Source organism: Pan paniscus, chromosome 16 (assembly GCF_029289425.2).
Source record: "Pan paniscus chromosome 16, NHGRI_mPanPan1-v2.0_pri, whole genome shotgun sequence".
Classification (NCBI taxonomy): Eukaryota; Metazoa; Chordata; class Mammalia; order Primates; family Hominidae; genus Pan; species Pan paniscus.
In genome coordinates, this window is record NC_073265.2 from 26,103,405 (window position 1) to 26,110,565 (window position 7,161).

At 44.5% G+C, this 7,161-nt stretch overlaps 1 long non-coding RNA gene across 2 annotated transcripts in view; it reads right to left on the reverse strand.

Annotated features, from left to right (window-relative positions):
• The window catches only part of LOC100986771 (uncharacterized), a 30,289-nt gene extending 23,444 nt beyond the window's left edge, over positions 1-6,845 (reverse strand). For both annotated transcript variants that reach the window (XR_008621133.2, XR_008621132.2), the window contains exons 1-3: positions 6,248-6,845; positions 2,170-2,372; positions 1,337-1,508 (exon numbers count right to left, since the gene is read on the reverse strand). This is a non-coding gene — a long non-coding RNA (uncharacterized LOC100986771). The remainder of the gene's footprint in view (positions 1-1,336; positions 1,509-2,169; positions 2,373-6,247) is intronic.
• Positions 6,846-7,161: the final 316 nt, after the last annotated feature.

Below are 7,161 nucleotides of genomic sequence, written 5' to 3' on the forward strand. Positions count from 1 at the left end.
TCTGGAAGTACCATCTCTCTTCTCTATCCCTACCCCCTCCTCCCGCCTCCTCCTTTCCTGGCGTGGCTCTTTTCCCGGGAGCTTTCCAGTTAGAGGCTGCACACCTGTCCGGGCGTGCCCCGGGATTTGGGTAGCAGGTGGGGGCGGCTGAGGCGACATGGAGGGGATGGTGGGTTCAGGGCCCGGGAACCCCGGGGGTGAACTTCCTCAGGTGACGTCTGCGGCCGGAGGCCCGCACCGAGTGCACGTGTTTCACACACGCGCGCGCGCACACACGCACCAGAGCGCGGCGAGGAGACTGTCCCCCTCCATTGCGTTTCACAGCGGCTCCGGGACCAGTGTGGCCTGTGAGCCTTTTGTCCATCCGGGCGTGGGAGCCTGGCCTGGGAACAGGGCAGGCCGTTGCGTATGCCTGGGACCGGGAGCTTCGGTCCCTTTGGCGGGGTCTTTGGCCTCTAGGGGCCTGTCTGGGTTTCCTTCTTGGTTTGCTAAGAGCAGCAGTAGCGCCAGGTACGCCTTGGAGACTGTAGGCGGAATCGCTCCAGCTCCTGCTCTCTCCCGCGCCCCAGCCTGGGGCGGAGGGAACAGGTGGGAACCGCGGGCTGGAAGGAGGGAGACGTCCCCTACCTCCACTCCGGAAGCCTCGGGGTAACGTCTCCCATTGCTCTAGCGGAGTTCAGATCTCCAATTCCAGTTTCAACTGGAACCCTCACCGGGTCTGTCTGCTCAGTTAGGAGGGGGTGCGTTTGCATTGATTTTTTGTGGCATCTGGAAATTTGCGGTGTTTCAGGAATAAATTTTAGCATGTTTTTCTTTTCTGTTAGCCACTGCTCTCCGTTTCTGCATTTTGTTTTTTAAAATATTAATGACTGTGTATGTCTCTGAAAGGTCCACCCAACTCAGGACTCTAAAGGAAACATAACGGCTTTTGCACATTTTGGGGGCGTCTTTCCTTAGGGGTCTAGGAGCAGAGAGGTGCTGCTTCCATTTTTGTCAGAATGCTCAGTCATAGAGTTCTCACCCCCTCTTTCTGTCTAATACTGCTTTGGGGTGTTTGTGAGGGGAAAATAGCACCCCCTCCTCCTCCCTATCAGCACTCAAATACAGGATTAGGTGGAGTTACCTGAAAGTGTATATATTGTTGTTCCTTGGCAAGTGTTTAATTCTCTTTCTCTCCATTTCTATCTGGTACAAATGCCTACAAAACTCCATTGACGAAACTCAACAAATAGATGTGGACAAGCGAACATCTTTTACATCTCCACAGCTTTCAACTCGCTAATTGGTGAATATTAAAAATATTTTTCCAGGAAAAAAGAAAAACAAACAAACACACCTACACTGCTGTTGTTCGTGTTTTCTTCTCATCAAAGGTAGACACATCATTGGATTTCTTTTTCCTTTGTAGCAAAAGATGAGGAAATCAGAAATGAACCGCAGCCTTTTAACAGTAGCAATTCCAAGACTTTTGAAACAGTTTTCTTTGCTTCTGTTTTCCCTTCTTTGCCCTTAAAGCAAAACAAAAACAAAGACAAAAAAGGAAGAAACATCATTCTTAGTGAAGAGTTTATTTTGTTGCCACAATAAAGGGATGGGGGCAGTTAACAGCTACTTGAGATGGTAATGCTTAGTGATCCCATTCTTTTACTCATAATCTTCAAGTGGTTTAAGATTAATGGCAAGGGGTGTTTTCCGTCCCTTCCTAAGGACCTTCACATTAATTTACTTAGGACATTGACCAGACTGTCAATGTCTCCAAATTTCATTAAGTCAAACAGAGACAATACAATGAGATGATCATATTTCCTTTATATGTGAGAGAAATATTTTTATTTGGATTCAACTGCTATGAGGGACACCCCCTTTCTTGCCTTTATTATTTTGTTGTCTTTGTACAGATATGTAGATAGCTATATATAGATATTTTGTATATATACCCACATACGTATATACATATATATTTGAATAGACTCATATGGTCTGCAGATAACTTCCCTTCCACTTCTGGGCTTAACGGGGACCTTTCAAACAGTCAACCCCAGTTGCAGGCAGTAGATTCTGCTTCCCCAGAGCAGGATTTATATTTAAAATCAGTTTGAACCCAATGGACTTCCTCAAAACAGACCCCCCAAAATGATAACAGCTTGGAGTATAAATATTTAACTTTACCTCAGTTGTCACACAATAGCCCCAGCAAATCTTCAAACACAATCAGACTGAGGCATCACTTCACTGGCCTGAAGACCGGGTTGTCTCCCACCTCTGCCTTGCCCTAGGAGCGCTGGTTCTAGGGAGTCACCGGGGTCCCTGTCCCCTCCCTGAGTGTCTCCAAAGATGGGAATGGGGGTTGGAGAAGGGGTGACACAGGGCTTCTGGGAAGAAGCGAAAGAGGAGAATGGATTTTTAAACCAGAAAGTCCTGCTACTCTGGCAAGAAATTAAAGTCCAGAGACACACCTTTCCCTTGCTGTCCTCCCTGCCCGTGTTCCTTCCCCCGCGCCTCATTTCTGAGCACTGTTTTAACAAAATCCCAAAATCCGGTACTTTGGAAAGCAAAACCAAAAACTCCCTCAGAAACAAAAGTCGTTCCGCGGTGTAGATTGACACTCGTTATGTGGGGGTCTGGTTGCGGTCAGAAGACTTATCCGAGTCAGGGCTGCATTGCCAACGCCTTTCCCAAGAGTGGAGGTTGGCGGTGCAGGCGGTGCGGCTGCCAGCCTGAGATTGTTCCGGCTCTCGTTACCTGTGCGCCCTCGCGTTACATGGTGCTCATAAATCCCGCGGCAGATTAACTGGGAAACCAAGAAAATGCCTCTATGCACCGAACCGTTGAAAAAGAACCAAAATTCTCTCAAATAGTAGCAGTCTCACACCTTGCATTGGACGTGAAACACTATAGTAAGATCAAATGTCAAAGACATCGGTTATTTTGGTGCACTTCAGCTACCTTTTCCGTTTCCAGCAAAATTGAGAAGTACGACCCCAAAAAAGAATAGACACACCCATGGAAAAGACGTGTGTGTGTGTGTGTGTGTGTGTGTGTGTGTGTAGCTATGGTGACAACTTTTAAACACTTTTTCTGCTTAAAAAAAAAAGATTCGGACAGGGTCTGGTATTGCTTTGCGTTGCAGGAAAGGGTCATTCTGGACAAGGAACCGTCTGAATTCCGAAAGCTATCCCTCAAGACTTTTCTAAACAGTGCGAGTTTCCTGGGAGTTTAATTTTGTGAGGATGCAAAATATTGCTTTGTATTGGCCTCTTTCCCCATCAGATATCCATTTTTAAAACGTCTACAGCATCTATTAAAAACATTTCCTTGGACTCGGAATCTGCAGTTCTGCAGGAAAAACAAACTGTAGCGAAAACGCAGAGAATACAGAGATGTAGAAAAAGGAAAGGTGTCCTCTGCCAAGGCTTTTGATAGTTTATTCCCCAGAGGCCAAGCGAATGTGGGGGGTTCCTTCGCATTTTATTATTATTATTATCAGTTATTCATTTAAATGTTCAGTCCTTGACAAGGTATTCCCCTGCCGCGGGGTTTTGCTGGAGAATGGACGTGGGGGCTGTGGAAGGAGTCAGTGAAAGGTGGGGTGCGCAGAAAAACAAGATTCGCTTCGCAGGGGGCTGACCCGCAGCGTTCTGCTCTACTTGCCAGCAGGGGGCGCTCTGATGTTAGCTCTGGACTAGACAGCAGAGCCACTCTGTGCTTGCAAGACAGGCTTGGCAGTTTCACGCAGCTGCAAAAGGAAAGGGAGGGGGGATTGTAGCTCCTAAATCCTCAACAGCTATTCCACTTGGGTTATTTACCCTCGGTTCGAAATGCTTCTACGTCTCACTTTACCTACCCATCCGGCTTATAGTGCCTCCCGTTCCCCATCCACCTCTTTCTTTTCATCGGCATCTACGCACCACATGTATAATCTCTCTCTCTCTCGCCTTGAAATATACATTAATGCAACTTATTAAATGCGACGATGAATAGTCAACATTTTTTTCGCCTGTTGGTTCCGCTGATCCAAGCAGGATTTATTTGCAGATCTCACGTCCAGGAGCCATAATGCATGATTTTTTTTTCCTTAAATAAAATTGGTCAAATGTTGACAACCTTTGAGCCAATCTAACACTCAAGATTAGTGATGGGAAACTAATGAGAAAATATCAGATCGCCCAGCCTGAGGGCTGCCAATTAAATCTTCGCTGATTGAAAAATAAAAGCGGACTTGGGGTGTGAGCCCAGCTCAACTTCATCTATTAATTTAACATGTTGCCGGGTTTATGCCTTCTCTTCTCTAAACAGCTTCCCGTAATACAGCTTTCTCCTCTTCATCCCTCAACCTAAAAGCCAAGTGTTATTTCTCAGAATATTTCAAGAGGTCCAAATCTGGATGATCATTTCTTACATGGTAAATATTAGGCCTTTAAGCAATATGATTTAACTAATTAGAAAATTTACATCATTAAGTCTCAGGGAGAGAAAAAAAAAGAGAAACAAATCTGCCAGTCATTTTAAAGGAGACAGGCACTATTGAAGTGTGAAGAAATCGGCTCTAATTCAAAAAGGCAATCGGGCAGAAAAAGCCCTCAACATTACCCTGCTAGTTATTAATCAGAAAGGGCTCTCTCCTCCCCACACCGCCTCCCTTCTAAGCACTGAGTTTAAGTTCGTTTTTTTGCCAGTGGCCCATGTCATATTTATATTGAGGTTTTGTCTGCTAAAGGATTAAAATTTGAAAATGTTTCAATAAGAGGAAAACAGAATCCTCAAAGGGAAAAATATCCACAGAATCACCTCTCTTCCAGACAAGTAAACTTGTAATAAACAATTCTCACGCCCCTCTTATTTTTTTTAATTCTTTCGTCTTTCTTCCCATTAAGTTCCTATTTTGAAACCTGCTTGGTGAGAACTAGATAAAGTCTTTGTGTTCTGCTCCCCTCCCCCTCCTTTCTTGCATCTCCTCCCTCCTCCAAAGCGAGAAACTTAGACTGAAAGCAGAAAAGTACAAATACATTAACAAAGCCCCACTCACTTGATAAAAAGGCCATGGTCTAGGCTTACATGTCAGGAATCTAAGGGAAGGGGGCTCCGTTGGTGGGTCTACAGACAGAAGGTGATGAACTAGAAATTTCCCCCACCTATGTGTACTATTCAATATAGTGTGTGGTTAGAGAAAAAGGAAGGCAGGTGGGTGAGAATTATTTTAAACTGTATTGTGGTGTTGTGTGGCTTTTTCTTTCTTCTCCTCTTTTCTATTCAGCTTAAAACAGCAGCCTCATTATATCTAGGTGCCCCTTCCCATCATACTCTTACTTAAGCCCTTGGTACACCACACACATCGCCTTTTCCCAAGTCTTCTCATTCCCAGCAAATTAACAGAAGAAGGAACTGCAAAAGGAACTTTGTGAGTAGTTCCATTTGGAAACCCAGGCCCTTCCTGGCATCTCTGAGGATTTGTTCTTAAACGGATATTGGCCTCAAAAAAATGTAATAGCAAGCCTTAGATATTCAATTTCCCTTCATTATTATTTCTTCTTAAATTATAAAGAGGTCCCAAAGGCTCATTCTTCTGCCTTGTCCTATTCTTCTCTTATTATGTTCCCTCCTGGCCTCATTTTCTTCTCCTCCTCTCTGCCTTACTTTCTTAAAGTTTCACTACCTTGCTTCCCATCAAGTCTCTGGGCCTTAGAATTCTCAAGTCTTTGGGCTTCTGCTGACCTTGAACAGCTCCCAGCATTAATTCAATGCCATATTCCTGGTTACCAGATTTCAACTTTGCAGGAGAGAGCAGTAGCAGACCTGGGCTATTAACACACCACAGTTAATTCTCTGCGGGAACTTTTACTAGGTGAGACTTGTGGAAGGAGAAAACGTCTGTAAACAGTGCATGCTCCTGAGGGTGGGGAATGATTTCTCATACAGAAGCCAGAACACATAAAATATGGCCATATTGGTGAAAGAGCCAGTTCCGAGTTAGCATTTGGTTAAATAAGGAGAGGGAAGAGAACAGGGGGACCCTGGGAAGAGTTTAGAATGCTCCCCAAATGCAGCTCCTTTTCTGACCATTAAAGAGCAGATGTGAGTCGAACGTGCTCCCCTTTGAGAAAGATTAGAGTAAAATGGACACCTCTGTCACTTTCAGGAGGCAGGACACAGAGAGGTGAAAATATACAAGACAATGGCCTCTGGCGCTGGTGGGCTTCCTTGGCGGGCTCCCCACCTTTTGCCCCGTCCCTCTTAGAACCCTTCTTACCTTTGTTGCTTCAATTTGACATGAAACCATGGGATGTTCCTGGGCTAGGTTCCTCGAGAGGAAAAAGACCACGAGAATCAACCCGTCTCCTGCATCTACTCCGAAGTCAAGAGCATTACAATAAAATGTACAGCGCCTTTAAAAACTCGCAAGTAAAGCATTAAAATTCGCTTTAATTGAGAAAATATTGATTTTTAAGTCTAGAAAAAGCGAAATCGTAATTTAGCTTCAAACTTTCAGGCGAGAATATAGCGTATTATGTCGCCGTATAATGGATCCACCCTTTCCGCCCATGCAACATCACATCTTTAATTGCTCTACTTTATGAAGTGATAAAGACAAAAGATAACCCGACTTAGGCAAACGCTTTTTAAAAAGAGGACCTAGAGGAATTTCTTTTACCAGATACTTGTAGAAAGAATTATCTCCTTTTTTGAAGCAGAAAAAAAAAAAAAGCCCAAAGGGGAGGAAAGAAATAAAAAAGAAAAACCACAGACTAGTCTGAAAGCAACTCACATTAGCAAATCCGTTGACATGCTCTACCAAAGGAGGGATGAAGCCAACATTTAGAGAAAATGCATTCACGGACAGAATTGCATCCTCCTTTAAACGAAACAAACCTGGGTCTATTTTCTTACTTTACTCCTCCGTCCTTTTTTTGGGGTGGGGTGGGGGGCGAGGGGAGTCAGAGGGGGCAGAATCCATTGGTGGACAGGGAAGGGAAAGAAAATCAGGCTTTCTATGTTATTTCTGTATCGGTTTTTGGTATTACAGAGGAGTAAAGAAGTTTTTGTGTGATGGTTTTTCATTGATCAGTCACTCTGAGCTAATGTAATTATCCTCATCAATAGGAGGCTGCAGAGAGAATCATTATGTGGGTGACATTGATAAATGATCGCCCAGGAACGGCCCTC